Source organism: Pseudorca crassidens (assembly GCF_039906515.1).
Source record: "Pseudorca crassidens isolate mPseCra1 chromosome 1 unlocalized genomic scaffold, mPseCra1.hap1 SUPER_1_unloc_8, whole genome shotgun sequence".
Taxonomy (NCBI): domain Eukaryota; kingdom Metazoa; phylum Chordata; class Mammalia; order Artiodactyla; family Delphinidae; genus Pseudorca; species Pseudorca crassidens.
In genome coordinates, this window is record NW_027135945.1 from 575,449 (window position 1) to 602,744 (window position 27,296).

General features: G+C 43.8%; 1 long non-coding RNA gene across 1 annotated transcript in view; it reads right to left on the reverse strand.

The window, feature by feature from the left end:
- Nucleotides 1–26,202, reverse strand: part of LOC137217939 (uncharacterized) — a 346,194-nt gene extending 319,992 nt beyond the window's left edge. Inside the window, exons 1-2 of the long non-coding RNA XR_010940338.1 lie at nt 26,118–26,202; nt 13,236–13,325 (exon numbers count right to left, since the gene is read on the reverse strand). This is a non-coding gene — a long non-coding RNA (uncharacterized lncRNA). The remainder of the gene's footprint in view (nt 1–13,235; nt 13,326–26,117) is intronic.
- Between the last annotated feature and the right edge of the window lie 1,094 nt (nt 26,203–27,296).

Sequence of the window (27,296 nt, forward strand, 5' to 3'; positions counted from 1 at the left end):
CACCTGCAGAGTTGTAAATGACAGCTATCGTCCAAAAATATATTGAAGTAAGGCTGCCAAGAGGACTTGAAAGCGGGGCAGAATTGCAGGAAACCGATTTCAGGAGGTAGACTGGAATTGCATGTAAAGCATAGGAAAAGAGGCAGAACGTCCACAATGATGCACTTGGCCAAAAAGGGCGTATGCATTTTTTCCTGAATATATTCAGGAAAAAACGCATACGCCCTTTTTGGCCAACCAAGCAAGCTTGCAAAGGAAATCTGCACTACAATGAAGTCTCACTGCCCCCCGGTCAAAAGGGCCATCTGAAAAAAGTGTAAAATCCAGAAAGGCAGGACAGACCATGGAGAACTGGGAGCCTTGTTATGCTGATGGGCGTGATGCAAATTGCCAACAGCCACTCTGGAGAAGTGTATGGTGTTTCCTGAAACATCTAAAAAACAAAGCAACAGAGCCTAGGGCACTTCCACTTATGGTCCTATAGCTTAGGGAAATTAAAATCAAAAAGACACAGCCACCCCAATGTTTGGGACGGCTCTGTTTACAAGAACCTTGTTTACGGTACAATTTCAATATCGCAGAAAGCGAAAAATGGATAAAGAAGTTGTGGTACTTACGTACAATGCAATATCACTCAGCAATGAAATCTATGTCATCAGGCCCATAGCAGAATAATGAGTGGATTTAGGTACGATGATTCTAAGTGAAATATGTCACACAGAAAAAGAAACATCATAAGATATCACTAATACACGGAATGTAAACATGGCTACACAGGAACTGAATTACAAAACAGAATAGGGTCTCAAATGTAGAAAACCAACTTATGCTTGCTTAAGGGGAAAGGTGAGTTGGGGTGCTGCATAAAACCAGAGATTGAAATTAGCACAGATACCTATCCATAAGCCACATATGTAATAGACAAGAGCTACTGCTTGCTCAACGAAGTGGACTCAACACCCCATATTAAACGCCTAAGAATATACCTGACTAGTAAGAATCTTAAAACCTATGGGTTTATACGTCTCCGAAAGAGAATCAAGCGTGTGTACAGCGGCATAAACGCAGCAGTGATAGGATTGGTGAGGTTCGGTGAGCAAATGCAGACCCTTTGAAGTCGTATTGCATGGTACCCATTCCATGGTTCTCAACTCTCCAGGTTTAAGGGATTCTTCCTTCAGCTAAAACATGCATGTGGAACCCAGAGGATGATCCACCGTGTGATCGGGAAACGTGTTCAAATGTGTCTCAGTTTTCGTCCCCTGGTACTCGGGTGCAACATTCCAGACGCTTTACTAACACTCTCCCCACTTGGAGAGTCAGTGCCTTTAACCTCCTGTTTGGCCCAGTTTGCAATTTCTGCGGAAAATTAACAGGAATAGGGAGAACCAATGAGAGACTAGCTGGAGGTGTCTGCCCGGGTAAATTTAACTCTCATTTCCCACCAAGAAGAGGAATTAACCAAAGGCTCAGCGAGCCATGCCGGAACCACACTAGGGCCTGAAGCAACCCTGCGGTGTTGCGGCCAGCTCACAAGAAAGCGAGTTGAAGTAAGGAGCTCAGGGGAACTGTAATTCACACACATGCAGAGTTATAAATGACAGCTATCGTCCAAAAATATATTGAAGTAAGGCTGCCAAGAGGACTTGAAAGCGGGGCAGAATTGCAGGAAACCGATTTCAGGAGGTAGACTGGAATTGCATGTAAAGCATAGGAAAAGAGGCAGAACGTCCACAATGATGCACTTGGCCAAAAAGGGCGTATGCGTTTTTCCCTGAATATATTCAGGAAAAAACGCATACGCCCTTTTTGGCCAACCAAGCAAGCTTGCAAAGGAAATCTGCACTACAATGAAGTCTCACTGCCCCCCGGTCAAAAGGGCCATCTGAAAAAAGTGTAAAATCCAGAAAGGCAGGACAGGCCATGGAGAACTGGGAGCATTCTTATGCTGATGGGCGGGATGTAAATTGCCAACAGCCACTCTGGAGAAGTGTATGGTGTTTCCTGAAACATCTAAAAAACAAAGCAACAGAGCCTAGGGCACTTCCACTTATGGTCCTATAGCTTAGGGAAATTAAAATAAAGACACAGCCACCCCAAAGTTTGGGACAGCTCTGTTTACAAGAACCTCGTTTACGGTACAAGTTCAATATCGCAGAAAGCAAAAAATGGATAAAGAAGTTGTGGTACTTACGTACAATGCAATATCACTCAGCAATGAAATCTATGTCACCAGGCCAGTAGCAGCATAATGAGTGGATTCAGGTACGATGATTCTAAGTGAAATAAGTCACACAGAAAAAGAAACATCATAAGATATCACTAATACACGGAATGTAAACTTGGCTACACAGGAACTGAATTACAAAACAGAATAGGGTCTCAAATGCAGAAAACCAACTTATGCTTGCTTAAGGGGAAAGGTGAGTTGTGGTGCTGCATAAAACCAGAGATTGAAATTAGCACAGATACCTTTCCATAAGCCAAATATGTAATAGACAAGAGCTACTGCTTGCTCAACGAAGTGGACTCAACACCCCATATTAAACGCCTAAGAATATACCTGACTAGTAAGAATCTTAAAACCTATGGATTTATATGTCTCCGAAAGAGAATCAAGCATGTGTACAGCGGCATAAACGCAGCAGTGATAGGATTGGTGAGGTTCGGTGAGCAAATGCAGACCCTTTGAAGTCGTATTGCATGGTACCCATTCCATGGGTCTCAACTCTCCAGGTTTAAGGGATTCTTCCTTCAGCTAAAACATGCATGTGGAACCCAGAGTATGATCCACCGTGTGATCGGGAAACGTGTTCAAATGTGTCTCAGTTTTCGTCCCCTGGTACTCGGGTGCAACATTCCAGACGCTTTACTAACACTCTCCCCACTTGGAGAGTCAGTGCCTTTAACCTCCTGTTTGGCCCAGTTGGCAATTTCTGCGGAAAATGAACAGGAATAGGGAGAAACAATGAGAGACTAGCTGGAGGTGTCTGGACGGGTAAATTTAACTCTCATTTCCCACCAAGAAGAGGAATTAACCAAAGGCTCAGCGAGCCATGCCGGAACCACACTAGGGCCTGAAGCAATCCTGCGGTGTTGCGGCCAGCTCACAAGAAAGCGAGTTGAAGTAAGGAGCTCAGGGGAACTGTAATTCACACACATGCAGAGTTGTAAATGACAGCTATCGTCCAAAAATATATTGAAGTAAGGCTGCCAAGAGGACTTGAAAGCGGGGCAGAATTGCAGGAAACCGATTTCAGGAGGTAGACTGGAATTGCATGTAAAGCATAGGAAAAGAGGCAGAACGTCCACAATGATGCACTTGGCCAAAAAGGGCGTATGCATTTTTCCCTGAATATATTCAGGAAAAAACGCATACGCGCTTTTTGGCCAACCAAGCAAGCTTGCAAAGGAAATCTGCACTACAATGAAGTCTCACTGCCCCACGGTCAAAAGGGCCATCTGAAAAAAGTGTAAAATCCAGAAAGGCAGGACAGGCCATGGAGAACTGGGAGCCTTGTTATGCTGATGGGCGTGATGTAAATTGCCAGCAGCCACTCTGGAGAAGTGTATGGTGTTTCCTGAAACATCTAAAAAACAAAGCAACAGAGCCTAGGGCACTTCCACTTATGGTCCTATAGCTTAGGGAAATTAAAATAAAGACACAGCCACCCCAAAGTTTGGGACAGCTCTGTTTACAAGAACCTCGTTTACGGTACAAGTTCAATATCGCAGAAAGCAAAAAATGGATAAAGAAGTTGTGGTACTTACGTACAATGCAATATCACTCAGCAATGAAATCTATGTCATCAGGCCAGTAGCAGCATAATGAGTGGATTCAGGTACGATGATTCTAAGTGAAATAAGTCACACAGAAAAAGAAACATCATAAGATATCACTAATACACGGAATGTAAACTTGGCTACACAGGAACTGAATTACAAAACAGAATAGGGTCTCAAATGCAGAAAACCAACTTATGCTTGCTTAAGGGGAAAGGTGAGTTGTGGTGCTGCATAAAACCAGAGATTGAAATTAGCACAGATACCTTTCCATAAGCCAAATATGTAATAGACAAGAGCTACTGCTTGCTCAACGAAGTGGACTCAACACCCCATATTAAACGCCTAAGAATATACCTGACTAGTAAGAATCTTAAAACCTATGGATTTATATGTCTCCGAAAGAGAATCAAGCGTGTGTACAGCGGCATAAACACAGCAGTGATAGGATTGGTGAGGTTCGGTGAGCAAATGCAGACCCTTTGAAGTCGTATTGCATAGTACCCATTCCATGGGTCTCAACTCTCCAGGTTTAAGGGATTCTTCCTTCAGCTAAAACATGCATGTGGAACCCAGAGGATGATCCACCGTGTGATCGGGAAACGTGTTCAAATGTGTCTCAGTTTTCGTCCCCTGGTACTCGGGTGCAACATTCCAGACGCTTTACTAACACTCTCCCCACTTGGAGAGTCAGTGCCTTTAACCTCCTGTTTGGCCCAGTTTGCAATTTCTGTGGAAAATGAACAGGAATAGGGAGAACCAATGAGAGACTAGCTGGAGGTGTCTGGACGGGTAAATTTAACTCTCATTTCCCACCAAGAAGAGGAATTAACCAAAGGCTCAGCGAGCCATGCCGGAACCACACTAGGGCCTGAAGCAATCCTGCAGTGTTGCGGCCAGCTCACAAGAAAGCGAGTTGAAGAAAGGAGCTCAGGGTCCCTGTAATTCACACACCTGCAGAGTTGTAAATGACAGCTATCGTCCAAAAATATATTGAAGTAAGGCTGCCAAGAGGACTTGAAAGCGGGGCAGAATTGCAGGAAACCGATTTCAGGAGGTAGACTGGAATTGCATGTAAAGCATAGGAAAAGAGGCAGAACGTCCACAATGATGCACTTGGCCAAAAAGGGCGTATGCGTTTTTTCCTGAATATATTCAGGAAAAAACGCATACGCCCTTTTTGGCCAACCAAGCATGCTTGCAAAGGAAATCTGCACTACAATGAAGTCTCACTGCCCCCCGGTCAAAAGGGCCATCTGAAAAAAGTGTAAAATCCAGAAAGGCAGGACAGGCCATGGAGAACTGGGAGCCTTCTTTTGCTGATGGGAGGGATGTAAATTGCCAACAGCCACTCTGGAGAAGTGTATGGTGTTTCCTGAAACATCTAAAAAACAAAGCAACAGAGCCTAGGGCACTTCCACTTATGGTCCTATAGCTTAGGGAAATTAAAATAAAGACACAGCCACCCCAAAGTTTGGGACAGCTCTGTTTACAAGAACCTCGTTTACGGTACAAGTTCAATATCGCAGAAAGCAAAAAATGGATAAAGAAGTTGTGGTACTTACGTACAATGCAATATCACTCAGCAATGAAATCTATGTCATCAGGCCAGTAGCAGCATAATGAGTGGATTCAGGTACGATGATTCTAAGTGAAATAAGTCACACAGAAAAAGAAACATCATAAGATATCACTAATACACGGAATGTAAACTTGGCTACACAGGAACTGAATTACAAAACAGAATAGGGTCTCAAATGCAGAAAACCAACTTATGCTTGCTTAACGGGAAAGGTGAGTTGTGGTGCTGCATAAAACCAGAGATTGAAATTAGCACAGATACCTTTCCATAAGCCAAATATGTAATAGACAAGAGCTACTGCTTGCTCAACGAAGTGGACTCAACACCCCATATTAAACGCCTAAGAATATACCTGACTAGTAAGAATCTTAAAACCTATGGATTTATATGTCTCCGAAAGAGAATCAAGCGTGTGTACAGCGGCATAAACACAGCAGTGATAGGATTGGTGAGGTTCGGTGAGCAAATGCAGACCCTTTGAAGTCGTATTGCATAGTACCCATTCCATGGGTCTCAACTCTCCAGGTTTAAGGGATTCTTCCTTCAGCTAAAACATGCATGTGGAACCCAGAGGATGATCCACCGTGTGATCGGGAAACGTGTTCAAATATGTCTCAGTTTTAGTCCCCTCGTACTCGGGTGCAACATTCCAGACGCTTTACTAACACTCTCCCCACTTGGAGAGTCAGTGCCTTTAACCTCCTGTTTGGCCCAGTTTGCAATTTCTGCGGAAAATGAACAGGAATAGGGAGAACCAATGAGAGACTAGCTGTAGGTGTCTGCCCGGGTAAATTTAACTCTCATTTCCCACCAAGAAGAGGAATTAACCAAAGGCTCAGCGAGCCATGCCGGAACCACACTAGGGCCTGAAGCAATCCTGCGGTGTTGCGGCCAGCTCACAAGAAAGCGAGTTGAAGAAAGGAGCTCAGGGGCACTGTAATTCACACACCTGCAGAGTTCTAAATGACAGCTATCGTCCAAAAATATATTGAAGTAAGGCTGCCAAGAGGACTTGAAAGCGGGGCAGAATTGCAGGAAACCGATTTCAGGAGGTAGACTGGAATTGCATGTAAAGCATAGGAAAAGAGGCAGAACGTCCACAATGATGCACTTGGCCAAAAAGGGCGTATGCATTTTTTCCTGAATATATTCAGGAAAAAACGCATACGCCCTTTTTGGCCAACCAAGCAAGCTTGCAAAGGAAATCTGCACTACAATGAAGTCTCACTGCCCCCCGGTCAAAAGGGCCATCTGAAAAAAGTGTAAAATCCAGAAAGGCAGGACAGACCATGGAGAACTGGGAGCCTTGTTATGCTGATGGGCGTGATGCAAATTGCCAACAGCCACTCTGGAGAAGTGTATGGTGTTTCCTGAAACATCTAAAAAACAAAGCAACAGAGCCTAGGGCACTTCCACTTATGGTCCTATAGCTTAGGGAAATTAAAATCAAAAAGACACAGCCACCCCAATGTTTGGGACGGCTCTGTTTACAAGAACCTTGTTTACGGTACAATTTCAATATCGCAGAAAGCGAAAAATGGATAAAGAAGTTGTGGTACTTACGTACAATGCAATATCACTCAGCAATGAAATCTATGTCATCAGGCCCATAGCAGAATAATGAGTGGATTTAGGTACGATGATTCTAAGTGAAATATGTCACACAGAAAAAGAAACATCATAAGATATCACTAATACACGGAATGTAAACATGGCTACACAGGAACTGAATTACAAAACAGAATAGGGTCTCAAATGTAGAAAACCAACTTATGCTTGCTTAAGGGGAAAGGTGAGTTGGGGTGCTGCATAAAACCAGAGATTGAAATTAGCACAGATACCTATCCATAAGCCAAATATGTAATAGACAAGAGCTACTGCTTGCTCAACGAAGTGGACTCAACACCCCATATTAAACGCCTAAGAATATACCTGACTAGTAAGAATCTTAAAACCTATGGATTTATATGTCTCCGAAAGAGAAACAAGTGTGTGTACAGCGGCATAAACGCAGCAGTGATAGGATTGGTGAGGTTCGGTGAGCAAATGCAGACCCTTTGAAGTCATATTGCATGGTACCCATTCCATGGTTCTCAACTCTCCAGGTTTAAGGGATTCTTCCTTCAGCTAAAACATGCATGTGGAACCCAGAGTATGATCCACCATGTGATCGGGAAACGTGTTCAAATATGTCTCAGTTTTAGTCCCCTCGTACTCGGGTGCAACATTCCAGACGCTTTACTAACACTCTCCCCACTTGGAGAGTCAGTGCCTTTAACCTCCTGTTTGGCCCAGTTTGCAATTTCTGTGGAAAATGAACAGGAATAGGGAGAACCAATGAGAGACTAGCTGGAGGTGTCTGCCCGGGTAAATTTAACTCTCATTTCCCACCAAGAAGAGGAATTAACCAAAGGCTCAGCGAGCCATGCCGGAACCACACTAGGGCCTGAAGCAATCCTGCGGTGTTGCGGCCAGCTCACAAGAAAGCGAGTTGAAGAAAGGAGCTCAGGGGCCCTGTAATTCACACACCTGCAGAGTTCTAAATGACAGCTATCGTCCAAAAATATATTGAAGTAAGGCTGCCAAGAGGACTTGAAAGCGGGGCAGAATTGCAGGAAACCGATTTCAGGAGGTAGACTGGAATTGCATGTAAAGCATAGGAAAAGAGGCAGAACGTCCACAATGATGCACTTGGCCAAAAAGGGCGTATGCGTTTTTTCCTGAATATATTCAGGAAAAAACGCATACGCCCTTTTTGGCCAACCAAGCAAGCTTGCAAAGGAAATCTGCACTACAATGAAGTCTCACTGCCCCCCGGTCAAAAGGGCCATCTGAAAAAAGTGTAAAATCCAGAAAGGCAGGACAGACCATGGAGAACTGGGAGCCTTGTTATGCTGATGGGCGTGATGCAAATTGCCAACAGCCACTCTGGAGAAGTGTATGGTGTTTCCTGAAACATCTAAAAAACAAAGCAACAGAGCCTAGGGCACTTCCACTTATGGTCCTATAGCTTAGGGAAATTAAAATCAAAAAGACACAGCCACCCCAATGTTTGGGACGGCTCTGTTTACAAGAACCTTGTTTACGGTACAATTTCAATATCGCAGAAAGCGAAAAATGGATAAAGAAGTTGTGGTACTTACGTACAATGCAATATCACTCAGCAATGAAATCTATGTCATCAGGCCCATAGCAGAATAATGAGTGGATTTAGGTACGATGATTCTAAGTGAAATATGTCACACAGAAAAAGAAACATCATAAGATATCACTAATACACGGAATGTAAACATGGCTACACAGGAACTGAATTACAAAACAGAATAGGGTCTCAAATGTAGAAAACCAACTTATGCTTGCTTAAGGGGAAAGGTGAGTTGGGGTGCTGCATAAAACCAGAGATTGAAATTAGCACAGATACCTATCCATAAGCCAAATATGTAATAGACAAGAGCTACTGCTTGCTCAACGAAGTGGACTCAACACCCCATATTAAACGCCTAAGAATATACCTGACTAGTAAGAATCTTAAAACCTATGGATTTATATGTCTCCGAAAGAGAAACAAGTGTGTGTACAGCGGCATAAACGCAGCAGTGATAGGATTGGTGAGGTTCGGTGAGCAAATGCAGACCCTTTGAAGTCATATTGCATGGTACCCATTCCATGGTTCTCAACTCTCCAGGTTTAAGGGATTCTTCCTTCAGCTAAAACATGCATGTGGAACCCAGAGTATGATCCACCGTGTGATCGGGAAACGTGTTCAAATATGTCTCAGTTTTAGTCCCCTCGTACTCGGGTGCAACATTCCAGACGCTTTACTAACACTCTCCCCACTTGGAGAGTCAGTGCCTTTAACCTCCTGTTTGGCCCAGTTTGCAATTTCTGCGGAAAATGAACAGGAATAGGGAGAACCAATGAGAGACTAGCTGGAGGTGTCTGCCCGGGTAAATTTAACTCTCATTTCCCACCAAGAAGAGGAATTAACCAAAGGCTCAGCGAGCCATGCCGGAACCACACTAGGGCCTGAAGCAATCCTGCGGTGTTGCGGCCAGCTCACAAGAAAGCGAGTTGAAGAAAGGAGCTCAGGGGCCCTGTAATTCACACACCTGCAGAGTTGTAAATGACAGCTATCGTCCAAAAATATATTGAAGTAAGGCTGCCAAGAGGACTTGAAAGCGGGGCAGAATTGCAGGAAACCGATTTCAGGAGGTAGACTGGAATTGCATGTAAAGCATAGGAAAAGAGGCAGAACGTCCACAATGATGCACTTGGCCAAAAAGGGCGTATGCGTTTTTTCCTGAATATATTCAGGAAAAAACGCATACGCCCTTTTTGTCCAACCAAGCAAGCTTGCAAAGGAAATCTGCACTACAATGAAGTCTCACTGCCCCCCGGTCAAAAGGGCCATCTGAAAAAAGTGTAAAATCCAGAAAGGCAGGACAGGCCATGGAGAACTGGGAGCCTTGTTATGCTGATGGGCGTGATGTAAATTGCCAACAGCCACTCTGGAGAAGTGTATGGTGTTTCCTGAAACATCTAAAAAACAAAGCAACAGAGCCTAGGGCACTTCCACTTATGGTCCTATAGCTTAGGGAAATTAAAATAAAGACACAGCCACCCCAAAGTTTGGGACAGCTCTGTTTACAAGAACCTCGTTTACGGTACAAGTTCAATATCACAGAAAGCAAAAAATGGATAAAGAAGTTGTGGTACTTACGTACAATGCAATATCACTCAGCAATGAAATCTATGTCATCAGGCCAGTAGCAGCATAATGAGTGGATTCAGGTACGATGATTCTAAGTGAAATAAGTCACACAGAAAAAGAAACATCATAAGATATCACTAATACACGGAATGTAAACTTGGCTACACAGGAACTGAATTACAAAACAGAATAGGGTCTCAAATGTAGAAAACCAACTTATGCTTGCTTAAGGGGAAAGGTGAGTTGGGGTGCTGCATAAAACCAGAGATTGAAATTACCACAGATACCTTTCCATAAGCCAAATATGTAATAGACAAGAGCTACTGCTTGCTCAACGAAGTGGACTCAACACCCCATATTAAACGCCTAAGAATATACCTGACTAGTAAGAATCTTAAAACCTATGGATTTATACGTCTCCGAAAGAGAATCAAGCGTGTGTACAGCGGCATAAACGCAGCAGTGATAGGATTGGTGAGGTTCGGTGAGCAAATGCAGACCCTTTGAAGTCGTATTGCATGGTACCCATTCCATGGGTCTCAACTCTCCAGGTTTAAGGGATTCTTCCTTCAGCTAAAACATGCATGTGGAACCCAGAGGATGATCCACCGTGTGATCGGGAAACGTGTTCAAATGTGTCTCAGTTTTCGTCCCCTGGTACTCGGGTGCAACATTCCAGACGCTTTACTAACACTCTCCCCACTTGGAGAGTCAGTGCCTTTAACCTCCTGTTTGGCCCAGTTTGCAATTTCTGCGGAAAATGAACAGGAATAGGGAGAACCAATGAGAGACTAGCTGGAGGTGTCTGGACGGGTAAATTTAACTCTCATTTCCCACCAAGAAGAGGAATTAACCAAAGGCTCAGCGAGCCATGCCGGAACCACACTAGGGCCTGAAGCAATCCTGCGGTGTTGCGGCCAGCTCACAAGAAAGCGAGTTGAAGAAAGGAGCTCAGGGGCCCTGTAATTCACACACCTGCAGAGTTGTAAATGACAGCTATCGTCCAAAAATATATTGAAGTAAGGCTGCCAAGAGGACTTGAAAGCGGGGCAGAATTGCAGGAAACCGATTTCAGGAGGTAGACTGGAATTGCATGTAAAGCATAGGAAAAGAGGCAGAACGTCCACAATGATGCACTTGGCCAAAAAGGGCGTATGCGTTTTTTCCTGAATATATTCAGGAAAAAACGCATACGCCCTTTTTGTCCAACCAAGCAAGCTTGCAAAGGAAATCTGCACTACAATGAAGTCTCACTGCCCCCCGGTCAAAAGGGCCATCTGAAAAAAGTGTAAAATCCAGAAAGGCAGGACAGGCCATGGAGAACTGGGAGCCTTGTTATGCTGATGGGCGTGATGTAAATTGCCAACAGCCACTCTGGAGAAGTGTATGGTGTTTCCTGAAACATCTAAAAAACAAAGCAACAGAGCCTAGGGCACTTCCACTTATGGTCCTATAGCTTAGGGAAATTAAAATAAAGACACAGCCACCCCAAAGTTTGGGACAGCTCTGTTTACAAGAACCTCGTTTACGGTACAAGTTCAATATCACAGAAAGCAAAAAATGGATAAAGAAGTTGTGGTACTTACGTACAATGCAATATCACTCAGCAATGAAATCTATGTCATCAGGCCAGTAGCAGCATAATGAGTGGATTCAGGTACGATGATTCTAAGTGAAATAAGTCACACAGAAAAAGAAACATCATAAGATATCACTAATACACGGAATGTAAACTTGGCTACACAGGAACTGAATTACAAAACAGAATAGGGTCTCAAATGTAGAAAACCAACTTATGCTTGCTTAAGGGGAAAGGTGAGTTGGGGTGCTGCATAAAACCAGAGATTGAAATTACCACAGATACCTTTCCATAAGCCAAATATGTAATAGACAAGAGCTACTGCTTGCTCAACGAAGTGGACTCAACACCCCATATTAAACGCCTAAGAATATACCTGACTAGTAAGAATCTTAAAACCTATGGATTTATACGTCTCCGAAAGAGAATCAAGCGTGTGTACAGCGGCATAAACGCAGCAGTGATAGGATTGGTGAGGTTCGGTGAGCAAATGCAGACCCTTTGAAGTCGTATTGCATGGTACCCATTCCATGGGTCTCAACTCTCCAGGTTTAAGGGATTCTTCCTTCAGCTAAAACATGCATGTGGAACCCAGAGGATGATCCACCGTGTGATCGGGAAACGTGTTCAAATGTGTCTCAGTTTTCGTCCCCTGGTACTCGGGTGCAACATTCCAGACGCTTTACTAACACTCTCCCCACTTGGAGAGTCAGTGCCTTTAACCTCCTGTTTGGCCCAGTTTGCAATTTCTGCGGAAAATGAACAGGAATAGGGAGAACCAATGAGAGACTAGCTGGAGGTGTCTGGACGGGTAAATTTAACTCTCATTTCCCACCAAGAAGAGGAATTAACCAAAGGCTCAGCGAGCCATGCCGGAACCACACTAGGGCCTGAAGCAATCCTGCGGTGTTGCGGCCAGCTCACAAGAAAGCGAGTTGAAGAAAGGAGCTCAGGGGCCCTGTAATTCACACACCTGCAGAGTTGTAAATGACAGCTATCGTCCAAAAATATATTGAAGTAAGGCTGCCAAGAGGACTTGAAAGCGGGGCAGAATTGCAGGAAACCGATTTCAGGAGGTAGACTGGAATTGCATGTAAAGCATAGGAAAAGAGGCAGAACGTCCACAATGATGCACTTGGCCAAAAAGGGCGTATGCGTTTTTTCCTGAATATATTCAGGAAAAAACGCATACGCCCTTTTTGTCCAACCAAGCAAGCTTGCAAAGGAAATCTGCACTACAATGAAGTCGCACTGCCCCCCGGTCAAAAGGGCCATCTGAAAAAAGTGTAAAATCCAGAAAGGCAGGACAGGCCATGGAGAACTGGGAGCCTTGTTATGCTGATGGACGGGATGTAAATTGCCAACAGCCACTCTGGAGAAGTGTATGGTGTTTCCTGAAACATCTAAAAAACAAAGCAACAGAGCCTAGGGCACTTCCACTTATGGTCCTATAGCTTAGGGAAATTAAAATAAAGACACAGCCACCCCAAAGTTTGGGACAGCTCTGTTTACAAGAACCTCGTTTACGGTACAAGTTCAATATCACAGAAAGCGAAAAATGGATAAAGAAGTTGTGGTACTTACGTACAATGCAGTATCACTCAGCAATGAAATCTATGTCATCAGGCCCATAGCAGCATAATGAGTGGATTCAGGTACGATGATTCTAACTGAAATAACTCACACAGAAAAAGAAACATCACAAGATATCACTAATACACGGAATGTAAACTTGGCTACACAGGAACTGAATTCCAAAACAGAACAGGGTCTCAAATTTAGAAAACCAACTTATGCTTGCTTAAGGGGAAAGGTGAGTTGGGGTGCTGCATAAAACCAGAGATTGAAATGAGCACAGATAAAGTTCCTTAAGCCAAATATGGAATAGACAAGAGCTACTCCTTGCTCAACGAAATGGACTCAACACCCCATATTAAACGCCTAAGAATGTACCTGACTAGTAAGTATCTTAAAACCTATGGATTGCTATGTCTCCGAAAGAGAATCAAGCATGTGTACAGGGGCATAAACGCAGCAGTGATAGGATTGGAGAGGTTCGGTGAGCAAATGAAGACCCTTTGAAGTCATATTGCATGGTACCCATTCCACGGGTTTCAACTACCCAGGTTTAAGGTATTCTTCCTTCAGCTAAAACATGCATGTGGAACCTAGAGTATGATCAACCATGTGATCGGGAAACGTGTTCAAATATGTCTCAGTTTTCGTCCCCTGGTACTCGGGTGCAACATTCCAGACGCTTTACTAAAACTCTCCCCACTTGGAGAGTCAGTGCCTTTAACCTCCTGTTTGGCCCAGTTTGCAATTTCTGCAGAAAAGGAACAGGAATAGGGAGAACCAATGAGAGACTAGCTGTAGGTGTCTGGACGGGCAAATTTAACTCTCATTTCCCACCAAGAAGAGGAATTAACAAAAGGCTCAGCGAGCCATGCCGGAACCACACTAGGGCCTGAAGCAATCCTGCGGTGTTGCGGCCAGCTCACAAGAAAGCGAGTTGAAGAAAGGAGCTCAGGGGCACTGTAATTCACAAACCTGCAGAGTTCTAAATGACAGCTATCGTCCAAAAATATATTGAAGTAAGGCTGCCAAGAGGACTTGAAAGCGGGGCAGAATTGCAGGAAACCGATTTCAGGAGGTAGACTGGAATTGCATGTAAAGCATAGGAAAAGAGGCAGAACGTCCACAATGATGCACTTGGCCAAAAAGGGCGTATGCGTTTTTTCCTGAATATATTCAGGAAAAAACGCATACGCCCTTTTTGGCCAACCAAGCAAGCTTGCAAAGGAAATCTGCACTACAATGAAGTCTCACTGCCCCCCGGTCAAAAGGGCCATCTGAAAAAAGTGTAAAATCCAGAAAGGCAGGACAGGCCATGGAGAACTGGGAGCCTTGTTATGCTGATGGGCATGATGTAAATTGCCAACAGCCACTCTGGAGAAGTGTATGGTGTTTCCTGAAACATCTAAAAAACAAAGCAACAGAGCCTAGAGCACTTCCACTTATGGTCCTATAGATTAGGGAAATTAAAATCAAAAAGACACAGCCACCCCAAAGTTTGGGACGGCTCTGTTTACAAGAACCTCGTTTACGGTACAAGTTCAATATCGCAGAAAGCGAAAAATGGATAAAGAAGTTGTGGTACTAACGTACAATGCAATATCACTAAGCAATGAAATCTCTTTCATAAGGCCCATAGCAGCATAATGAGTGGATTCAGGTACGATGATTCTAAGTGAAATATGTCACACAGAAAAAGAAACATCATAAGATATCACTAATACACGGAATGTAAACTTGGCTACACAGGAACTGAATTACAAAACAGAATAGGGTCTCAAATGTAGAAAACCAACTTATGCTTGCTTACGGGGAAAGGTGAGTTGGGGTGCTGCATAAAACCAGAGATTGAAATTAGCACAGATACCTATCCATAAGCCAAATATGTAATAGACAAGAGCTACTGCTTGCTCAACGAAGTGGACTCAACACCCCATATTAAACGCCTAAGAATATACCTGACTAGTAAGAATCTTAAAACCTATGGATTTATATGTCTCCGAAAGAGAATCAAGCGTGTGTACAGCGGCATAAACGCAGCAGTGATAGGATTGGTGAGGTTCGGTGAGCAAATGCAGACCCTTTGAAGTCATATTGCATGGTACCCATTCCATGGTTCTCAACTCTCCAGGTTTAAGGGATTCTTCCTTCAGCTAAAACATGCATGTGGAACCCAGAGTATGATCCACCGTGTGATCGGGAAACGTGTTCAAATATGTCTCACGTTTTGTCCCCTGGTACTCGGGTGCAACATTCCAGACGCTTTACTAACACTCTCCCCACTTGGAGAGTCAGTGCCTTTAACCTCCTGTTTGGCCCAGTTGGCAATTTCTGCGGAAAATGAACAGGAATAGGGAGAACCAATGAGAGACTAGCTGGAGGTGTCTGGACGGGTAAATTTAACTCTCATTTCCCACCAGGAAGAGGAATTAACCAAAGGCTCAGCGAGCCAAGCCGGAACCACACTAGGGCCTGAAGCAATCCTGCGGTGTTGCGGCCAGCTCACAAGAAAGCGAGTTGAAGAAAGGAGCTTAGGGGCCCTGTAATTCACACACCTGCAGAGTTCTAAATGACAGCTATCGTCCAAAAATATATTGAAGTAAGGCTGCCAAGAGGACTTGAAAGCGGGGCAGAATTGCAGGAAACCGATTTCAGGAGGTAGACTGGAATTGCATGAAAAGCATAGGAAAAGAGGCAGAACGTCCACAATGATGCACTTGGCCAAAAAGGGCGTATGCGTTTTTTCCTGAATATATTCAGGAAAAAACGCATACGCCCTTTTTGGCCAACCAAGCAAGCTTGCAAAGGAAATCTGCACTACAATGAAGTCTCACTGCCCCCCGGTCAAAAGGGACATCTGAAAAAAGTGTAAAATCCAGAAAGGCAGGACAGGCCATGGAGAACTGGGAGCCTTCTTATGCTGATGGGTGGGATGTAAATTGCCAACAGCCACTCTGGAGAAGTGTATGGTGTTTCCTGAAACATCTAAAAAACAAAGCAACACAGCCTAGGGCACTTGCACTTATGGTCCTATAGCTTAGGGAAATTAAAATTAAAAAGACACAGCCACCCCAAAGTTTGGGACGGCTCTGTTTACAAGAACCTCGTTTCCGGTACAAGTTCAATATCGCAGAAAGCGAAAAATGGATAAAGAAGTTGTGGTACTAACGTACAATGCAATATCACTCAGCAATGAAATCTCTTTCATCAGGCTCATAGCAGCATAATGAGTGGATTCAGGTACGATGATTCTAAGTGAAATACGTCACACAGAAAAAGAAACATCATAAGATATCACGAATACACGGAATGTAAACTTGGCTACACAGGAACTGAATTACAAAACAGAATAGGGTCTCAAATGTAGAAAACCAACTTATGCTTGCTTAAGGGGAAAGGTGAGTTGGGGTGCTGCATAAAACCAGAGATTGAAATTACCACAGATACCTTTCCATAAGCCAAATATGTAATAGACAAGAGCTACTGCTTGCTCAACGAAGTGGACTCAACACCCCATATTAAACGCCTAAGAATATACCTGACTAGTAAGAATCTTAAAACCTATGAATTTATATGTCTCCGAAAGAGAATCAAGCATGTGTACAGCGGCATAAACGCAGCAGTGATAGGATTGGTGAGGTTCGGTGAGCAAATGCAGACCCTTTGAAGTCATATTGCATGGTACCCATTCCATGGTTCTCAACTCTCCAGGTTTAAGGGATTCTTCCTTCAGCTAAAACATGCATGTGGAACCCAGAGTATGATCCACCGTGTGATCGCGAAACGTGTTCAAATGTGTCTCAGTTTTCGTCCCCTGGTACTCGGGTGCAACATTCCAGACGCTTTACTAACACTCTCCCCACTTGGAGAGTCAGTGCCTTTAACCTCCTGTTTGGCCCAGTTTGCAATTTCTGCGGAAAATTAACAGGAATAGGGAGAACCAATGAGAGACTAGCTGGAGGTGTCTGCCCGGGTAAATTTAACTGTCATTTCCCACCAAGAAGAGGAATTAACCAAAGGCTCAGCGAGCCATGCCGGAACCACACTAGGGCCTGAAGCAATCCTGCGGTGTTGCGGCCAGCTCACAAGAAAGCGAGTTGAAGAAAGGAGCTCAGGGGCCCTGTAATTCACACACCTGCAGAGTTGTAAATGACAGCTATCGTCCAAAAATATATTGAAGTAAGGCTGCCAAGAGGACTTGAAAGCGGGGCAGAATTGCAGGAAACCGATTTCAGGAGGTAGACTGGAATTGCATGTAAAGCATAGGAAAAGAGGCAGAACGTCCACAATGATGCACTTGGCCAAAAAGGGCGTATGCGTTTTTTCCTGAATATATTCAGGAAAAAACACATACGCCCTTTTTGGCCAACCAAGAAAGCTTGCAAAGGAAACCTGCACTACAATGAAGTCTCACTGCCCCCCGGTCAAAAGGGTCATCTGAAAAAAGTGTAAAATCCAGAAAGGCAGGACAGGCCATGGAGAACTGGGAGCCTTCTTATGCTGATGGGCGGGATGTAAATTGCCAACAGCCACTCTGGAGAAGTGTATGGTGTTTCCTGAAACATCTAAAAAACAAAGCAACAGAGCCTAGGGCACTTCCACTTATGGTCCTATAGCTTAGGGAAATTAAAATCAAAAAGACACAGCCACCCCAAAGTTTGGGACGGCTCTGTTTACAAGAAGCTCATTTATGGTACAAGTTTAATATCGCAGAAAGCGAAAAATGGATAAAGAAGTTGTGGTACTTTGGTACAATGCAATATCACTCAACAATGAAATCTATGTCATCAGGCCAGTAGCAGCATAATGAGTGGATTCAGGTACGATGATTCTAAGTGAAATAAGTCACACAGAAAAAGAAACATCATAAGATATCACTAATACACGGAATGTAAACTTGGCTACACAGGAACTGAATTACAAAACAGAATAGGGTCTCAAATGTAGAAAACCAACTTATGCTTGCTTAAGGGGAAAGGTGAGTTGGGGTGCTGCATAAAACCAGAGATTGAAATTAGCACAGATACCTTTCCATAAGCCAAATATGTAATAGACAAGAGCTACTGCTTGCTCAACGAAGTGGACTCAACACCCCATATTAAACGCCTAAGAATATACCTGACTAGAAAGAATCTTAAAACCAATGGATTTATATGTCTCCGAAAGAGAATCAAGCGTGTGTACAGCGGCATAAATGCAACAGTGATAGGATTGGTGAGGTTCGGTGAGCAAATGCAGACCCTTTGAAGTCATATTGCATGGTACCCATTCCATAGTTCTCAACTCTCCAGGTTTAAGGGATTCTTCCTTCAGCTAAAACATGCATGTGGAACCCAGAGTATGATGCACCGTGTGATCGGGAAACGTGTTCAAATGTGTCTCAGTTTTCGTCCCCTGGTACTCGGGTGCAACATTCCAGATGCTTTACTAACACTCTCCCCACTTGGAGAGTCAGTGCCTTTAACCTCCTGTTTGGCCCAGTTTGCAATTTCTGCGGAAAATGAACAGGAATAGGGAGAACCAATGAGAGACTAGCTGGAGATGTCTGGACGGGTAAATTTAACTCTCATTTCCCACCAAGAAGAGGAATTAACCAAAGGCTCAGCGAGCCATGCCAGAACCACACTAGGGCCTGAAGCAATCCTGCGGTGTTGCGGCCAGCTCACAAGAAAGCGAGTTGAAGAAAGGAGCTCAGGGCCCCTGTAATTCACAAACCTGCAGAGTTATAAATGACAGCTATCGTCCAAAAATATATTGAAGTAAGGCTGCCAAGAGGACTTGAAAGTGGGGCAGAATTGCAGGAAACCGATTTCAGGAGGTAGACTGGAATTGCATGTAAAGCATAGGAAAAGAGGCAGAACGTCCACAATGATGCACTTGGCCAAAAAGGGCGTATGCGTTTTTTCCTGAATATATTCAGGAAAAAACGCATACGCCCTTTTTGGCCAACCAAGCAAGCTTGCAAAGGAAATCTGCACTACAATGAAGTCTCAATGCCCCCCGGTCAAAAGGGCCATCTGAAAAAAGTGTAAAATCCAGAAAGGCAGGACAGGCCATGGAGAACTGGGAGCCTTCTTATGCTGATGGGCGGGATGTAAATTACCAACAGCCAACCTGCAAAAGTGTATGGTGTTTCCTGAAACATCTAAAAAACAAAGCAACAGAGCCTAGGGCACTTCCACTTATGGTCCTATAGCTTAGGGAAATTAAAATCAAAAAGACACAGCCACCTCAAAGTTTGGGACGGCTCTGTTTACAAGAACCTCGTTTACGGTACAAGTTCAATATCGCAGAAAGCAAAAAATGGATAAAGAAGTTGTGGTACTTACGTACAATGCAATATCACTCAGCAATGAAATCTATGTCATCAGGCCAGTAGCAGCATAATGAGTGGATTCAGGTACGATGATTCTAAGTGAAATAAGTCACACAGAAAAAGAAACATCATAAGATATCACTAATACACGGAATGTAAACTTGGCTACACAGGAACTGAATTACAAAACAGAATAGGGTCTCAAATGTAGAAAACCAACTTATGCTTGCTTAAGGGGAAAGGTGAGTTGGGGTGCTGCATAAAACCAGAGATTGAAATTAGCACAGATACCTTTCCATAAGCCAAATATGTAATAGACAAGAGCTACTGCTTGCTCAACGAAGTGGACTCAACACCCCATATTAAACGCCTAAGAATATACCTGACTAGTAAGAATCTTAAAACCTATGGATTTATATGTCTCTGAAAGAGAATCAAGCGTGTGTACAGCGGCATAAACGCAGCAGTGATAGGATTGGTGAGGTTCGGTGAGCAAATGCAGACCCTTTGAAGTCGTATTGCATGGTACCCATTCCATGGGTCTCAACTCTCCAGGTTTAAGGGATTCTTCCTTCAGCTAAAACATGCATGTGGAACCCAGAGGATGATCCACCGTGTGATCGGGAAACGTGTTCAAATGTGTCTCAGTTTTCGTCCCCTGGTACTCGGGTGCAACATTCCAGACGCTTTACTAACACTCTCCCCACTTGGAGAGTCAGTGCCTTTAACCTCCTGTTTGGCCCAGTTTGCAATTTCTGCGGAAAATGAACAGGAATAGGGAGAACCAATGAGAGACTAGCTGGAGGTGTCTGGACGGGTAAATTTAATTCTCTTTTCCCACCAAGAAGAGGAATTAACCAAAGGCTCAGCGAGCCATGCCGGAACCACACTAGGGCCTGAAGCAATCCTGCGGTGTTGCGGCCAGCTCACAAGAAAGCGAGTTGAAGAAAGGAGCTCAGGGGCCCTGTAATTCACACACCTGCAGAGTTGTAAATTACAGCTATAGTCCAAAAATATATTGAAGTAAGGCTGCCAAGAGGACTTGAAAGTGGGGCAGAATTGCAGGAAACCGATTTCAGGAGGTAGACTGGAATTGCATGTAAAGCATAGGAAAAGAGGCAGAACGTCCACAATGATGCACTTGGCCAAAAAGGGCGTATGCGTTTTTTCCTGAATATATTCAGGAAAAAACCGCATACGCACTTTTTGTCCAACCAAGCAAGCTTGCAAAGGAAATCTGCACTACAATGAAGTCTCACTGCCCCCCGGTCAAAAGGGCCATCTGAAAAAAGTGTAAAATCCAGAAAGGCAGGACAGGCCATGGAGAACTGGGAGCCTTGTTATGCTGATGGGCGTGATGTAAATTGCCAACAGCCACTCTGGAGAAGTGTATGGTGTTTCCTGAAACATCTAAAAAACAAAGCAACAGAGCCTAGGGCACTTCCACTTATGGTCCTATAGCTTAGGGAAATTAAAATAAAGACACAGCCACCCCAAAGTTTGGGACAGCTCTGTTTACAAGAACCTCATTTACGGTACAAGTTCAATATCGCAGAAAGCAAAAAATGGATAAAGAAGTTGTGGTACTAACGTACAATGCAATATCACTCAGCAATGAAATCTATGTCATCAGGCCAGTAGCAGCATAATGAGTGGATTCAGGTACGATGATTCTAAGTGAAATAAGTCACACAGAAAAAGAAACATCATAAGATATCACTAATACACGGAATGTAAACTTGGCTACACAGGAACTGAATTACAAAAGAGAATAGGGTCTCAAATGTAGAAAACCAACTTATGCTTGCTTAAGGGGAAAGGTGAGTTGGGGTGCTGCATAAAACCAGAGATTGAAATTAACACAGATACATTTCCATAAGCCAAATATGTAATAGACAAGAGCTACTGCTTGCTCAACGAAGTGGACTCAACACCCCATATTAAACGCCTAAGAATATACCTGACTAGTAAGAATCTTAAAACCTATGGATTTATATGTCTCCGAAAGAGAATCAAGCGTGTGTACAGCGGCATAAATGCAGCAGTGATAGGTGTGGTGAGGTTCGGTGAGCAAATGCAGACCCTTTGAAGTCATATTGCATGGTACCCATTCCATGGTTCTCAACTCTCCAGGTTTAAGGGATTCTTCCTTCAGCTAAAACATGCATGTGGAACCCAGAGTATGATCCACCGTGTGATCGGGAAACGTGTTCTAATGTGTCTCAGTTTTCGTCCCCTGGTACTCGGGTGCAACATTCCAGACGCTTTACTAACACTCTCCCCACTTGGAGAGTCAGTGCCTTTAACCTCCTGTTTGGCCCAGTTGGCAATTTCTGCGGAAAATGAACAGGAATAGGGAGAACCAATGAGAGACTAGCTGGAGGTGTCTGGACGGGCAAATTTAACTCTCATTTCCCAACAGAAAGAGGAATTAACCAAAGGCTCAGCGAGCCATGCCGGAACCACACTAGGGCCTGAAGCAATCCTGCGGTGTTGCGGCCAGCTCACAAGAAAGCGAGTTGAAGAAAGGAGCTCAGGGGCCCTGTAATTCACACACCTGCAGAGTTATAAATGACAGCTATCGTCCAAAAATATATTGAAGTAAGGTTGCCAAGAGGACTTGAAAGCGGGGCAGAATTGCAGGAAACCGATTTCAGGAGGTAGACTGGAATTGCATGTAAAGCATAGGAAAAGAGGCAGAACGTCCACAATGATGCACTTGGCCAAAAAGGGCGTATGAGTTTTTTCCTGAATATATTCAGGAAAAAACACATACGCACTTTTTGGCCAACCAAGCAAGCTTGCAAAGGAAATCTGCACTACAATGAAGTCTCACTGCCCCCCGGTCAAAAGGGCATTCTGAAAAAAGTGTAAAATCTAGAAAGGCAGGACAGGCCATGAAGAACTGGGAGCCTTCTTATGCTGATGGGCGGGATGTAAATTGCCAACAGCCACTCTGGAGAAGTGTATGGTGTTTCCTGAAACATCTAAAAAACAAAGCAACAGAGCCTAGGGCACTTCCACTTATGGTCCTATAGATTAGGGAAATTAAAATCAAAAAGACACAGCCACCCCAAAGTTTGGGACGGCTCTGTTTACAAGAACCTCGTTTACAGTACAAGTTCAATATCGCATAAAGCGAAAAATGGATAAAGAAGTTGTGGTACTTACGTACAATGCAATATCACTCAGCAATGAAATCTATGTCATCAGGCCAGTAGCAGCATAATGAGTGGATTCAGGTACGATGATTCTAAGTGAAATAAGTCACACAGAAAAAGAAACATCATGAGATATCACTAATACACGGAATGTAAACTTGGCTACACAGGAACTGAATTACAAAAGAGAATAGGGTCTCAAATGTAGAAAACCAACTTATGCTTGCTTAAGGGGAAAGGTGAGTTGGGGTGCTGCATAAAACCAGAGATTGAAATTAACACAGATACATTTCCATAAGCCAAATATGTAATAGACAAGAGCTACTGCTTGCTCAATGAAGTGGACTCAACACCCCATATTAAACGCCTAAGAATATACCTGACTAGTAAGAATCTTAAAACCTATGGATTTATATGTCTCCGAAAGAGAATCAAGCGTGTGTACAGCGGCATAAATGCAGCAGTGATAGGTGTGGTGAGGTTCGGTGAGCAAATGCAGACCCTTTGAAGTCATATTGCATGGTACCCATTCCATGGTTCTCAACTCTCCAGGTTTAAGGGATTCTTCCTTCAGCTAAAACATGCATGTGGAACCCAGAGTATGATCCACCGTGTGATCGGGAAACGTGTTCTAATGTGTCTCAGTTTTCGTCCCCTGGTACTCGGGTGCAACATTCCAGACGCTTTACTAACACTCTCCCCACTTGGAGAGTCAGTGCCTTTACGGTGAGCAAATGCAGACCCTTTGAAGTCATATTGCATGGTACCCATTCCATGGTTCTCAACTCTCCAGGTTTAAGGGATTCTTCCTTCAGCTAAAACATGCATGTGGAACCCAGAGTATGATCCACCGTGTGATCGGGAAACGTGTTCAAATGTGTCTCAGTTTTCGTCCCCTGGTACTCGGGTGCAACATTCCAGACGCTTTACTAACACTCTCCCCACTTGGAGAGTCAGTGCCTTTAACCTCCTGGTTGGCCTAGTTTGCAATTTCTGCAGAAAATGAACAGGAATAGGGAGAACCAATGAGAGACTAGCTGGAGGTTTCTGGACGGGCAAATTTAACTCTCATTTCCCACCAGGAAGAGGAATTAACCAAAGGCTCAGCGAGCCATGCTGAAACCACACTAGGGCCTGAAGCAATCCTGCAGTGTTGCGGCCAGCTCACAAGAAAGCGAGTTGAAGAAAGAGCTAAGGGGCCCTGTAATTCACACACCTGCAGAGTTCTAAATGACAGCTATCATCCAAAAATATATTGAAGTAAGGCTGCCAAGAGGACTTGAAAGCGGGGCAGAATTGCAGGAAACCGATTTCAGGAGGTAGACTGGAATTGCATGTAAAGCATAGGAAAAGAGGCAGAACGTCCACAATGATGCACTTGGCCAAAAAGGGCGTATGCGTTTTTTCCTGAATATATTCAGGAAAAAACGCATACGCCCTTTTTGGCCAACCAAGCAAGCTTGCAAAGGATATCTGCACTACAATGAAGTCTCACTGCCCCCCTGTCAAAAGGGCCATCTGAAAAAAGTGTAAAATCCTGAAAGGCAGGACAGGCCATGGAGAACTGGGAGCCTTGTTATGCTGAGGGGCGGGATGTAAATTGCCAACAGCCACTCTGGAGAAGTGTATGGTGTTTCCTGAAACATCTAAAAAACAAAGCAACAGAGCCTAGGGCACTTCTACTTATGGTCCTATAGCTTAGGGAAATTAAAATCAAAAAGAAACAGCCACCCCAAAATTTGGGACGGCTCTGTTTACAAGAACCTCGTTTACGGTACAAGTTCAATATCGCAGAAAGCGAAAAATGGATAAAGAAGTTGTGGTCCTTACGTACAATGCAATATCACTCAGCAATTAAATCTATGTCATCAGGCCCGTAGCAGCATAATGAGTGGATTCAGGTAGGATGATTCTAAGTGAAATAAGTCACACAGAAAAAGAAACATCATAAGATATCACTAATACACGGAAGGTAAACTTGGCTACACAGGAACTGAATTACAAAACAGAATAGGGTCTCAAATGTAGAAAACCAACTTATGCTTGCTTAAGGGGAAAGGTGAGTTGGGGTGCTGCATAAAACCAGAGATTGAAATTAGCACAGATACCTTTCCATAAGCTAAATATGTAATAGACAAGAGCTACTCCTTGCTCAATGATGTGGACTCAACACCCCATATTAAACGCCTAAGAATATACCTGACTAGTAAGAATCTTAAAACCAATGGATTTATATGTCTCCGAAAGAGAATCAAGCGTGTGTACAGTGGCATAAACGCAGCAGTGATAGGATTGGTGAGGTTCGGTGAGCAAATGCAGACCCTGTGAAGTCATATTGCATGGTACCCATTCCATGGGTCTCAACTCTCCAGGTTTAAGGGATTCTTCCTTCAGCTAAAACATGCATGTGGAACCCAGAGTATGTTCCACTGTGTGATCGGGAAACGTGTTCAAATGTGTCTCAGTTTTCGTCCCCTGGTACTCGGGTGCAACATTCCAGACGCTTTACTAACACTCTCCCCACTTGGAGAGTCAGTGCCTTTAACCTGCTGTTGGGCCCAGTTTGCAATTTCTGCGGAAAATGAACAGGAATAGGGAGAACCAATGAGAGACTAGCTGGAGGTGTCTGGACGGGCAAATTTAACTCTCATTTCCCACCAGGAAGAGGAATTAACCAAAGGCTCAGCATGCCATGCCAGTACCACACTAGAGCCTGAAGCAATCCTGCAGTGTTGCGGCCAGCTCACAAGAAAGCGAGTTGAAGAAAGGAGCTCAGGGGCCCTGTAATTCACAAACCTGCAGAGTTATAAATGACAGCTATCGTCCAAAAATATATTGAAGTAAGGCTGCCAAGAGGACTTGAAAGCGGGGCAGAATTGCAGGAAACCGATTTCAGGAGGTAGACTGGAATTGCATGTAAAGCATAGGAAAAGAGGCAGAACGTCCACAATGATGCACTTGGCCAAAAAGGGCGTATGCGTTTTTTCCTGAATATATTCAGGAAAAAACGCATAAGCCCTTTTTGGCCAACCAAGCAACATTGCAAAGGAAATCTGCACTACAATGAAGTCTCACTGCCCCCCGGTCAAAAGGGCTATCAGAAAAAAGTGTAAAATCCAGAAAGGCAGGACAGGCCATGGAGAACTGGGAGCCTTCTTATGCTGATGGGCGGGATGTAAATTTCCAACAGCCACTCTGGAGAAGTGTATGGTGTTTCCTGAAACATCTAAAAAACAAAGCAACAGAGCCTAGGGCACTTCCACTTATGGTCCTATAGCTTAGGGAAATTAAAATCAAAAAGACACAGCCACCCCAAAATTAGGGACGGCTCTGTTTACAGGAACCTCATTTACGGTACAAGTTCAATATCACAGAAAGCGAAAAATGGATAAAGAAGTTGTGGTACTAACGTACAATGCAATATCACTCAGAAATGAAATCTATATCATCAGGCCCATAGCAGCATAATCAGTGAATTCAGGTACGATGTTTCTAAGTGAAATAAGTCACACAGAAAAAGAAACATCATAAGATATCACTAATACACGGAATGTAAACTTGGCTACACAGGAACTGAATTACAAAACAGAACAGGGTCTCAAATGTAGAAAACCAACTTATGCTTGCTTAAGGGGAAAGGTGAGTTGGGGTGCTGCATAAAACCAGAGATTGAAATTAACACAGATACCTTTCCATAAGACAAATATGTAATAGACAAGAGCTACTCCTTGCTCAACGAAGTGGACTCAACACCCCATATTAAACGCCTAAGAATATACCTGACTAGTAAGAATCTTAAAACCTATGGATTTATATGTCTCCGAAAGAGAATCAAGCATGTGTACAGCGGCATAAAGGCAGCACTGAAAGTATTGGTGAGGTTCGGTGAGCAAATGAAGACCGTTTGAAGTCATATTGCATGGTACCCATTCCATGGTTCTCAACTCTCCAGGTTTAAGGGATTCTTCCTTCAGCTAAAACATGCATGTGGAACCCAGAGTATGATCCACCGTGTGATCGGGAAACGTGTTCAAATGTGTCTCAGTTTTCGTCCCCTGGTACTCGGGTGCAACATTCCAGACGCTTTACTAACACTCTCCCCACTTGGAGAGTCAGTGCCTTTAACCTCCTGGTTGGCCTAGTTTGCAATTTCTGCAGAAAATGAACAGGAATAGGGAGAACCAATGAGAGACTAGCTGGAGGTTTCTGGACGGGCAAATTTAACTCTCATTTCCCACCAGGAAGAGGAATTAACCAAAGGCTCAGCGAGCCATGCTGAAACCACCTAGGGCCTGAAGCAATCCTGCAGTGTTGCGGCCAGCTCACAAGAAAGCGAGTTGAAGAAAGAGCTAAGGGGCCCTGTAATTCACACACCTGCAGAGTTATAAATGACAGCTATCATCCAAAAATATATTGAAGTAAGGCTGCCAAGAGGACTTGAAAGCGGGGCAGAATTGCAGGAAACCGATTTCAGGAGGTAGACTGGAATTGCATGTAAAGCATAGGAAAAGAGGCAGAACGTCCACAATGATGCACTTGGCCAAAAAGGGCGTATGCGTTTTTTCCTGAATATATTCAGGAAAAAACGC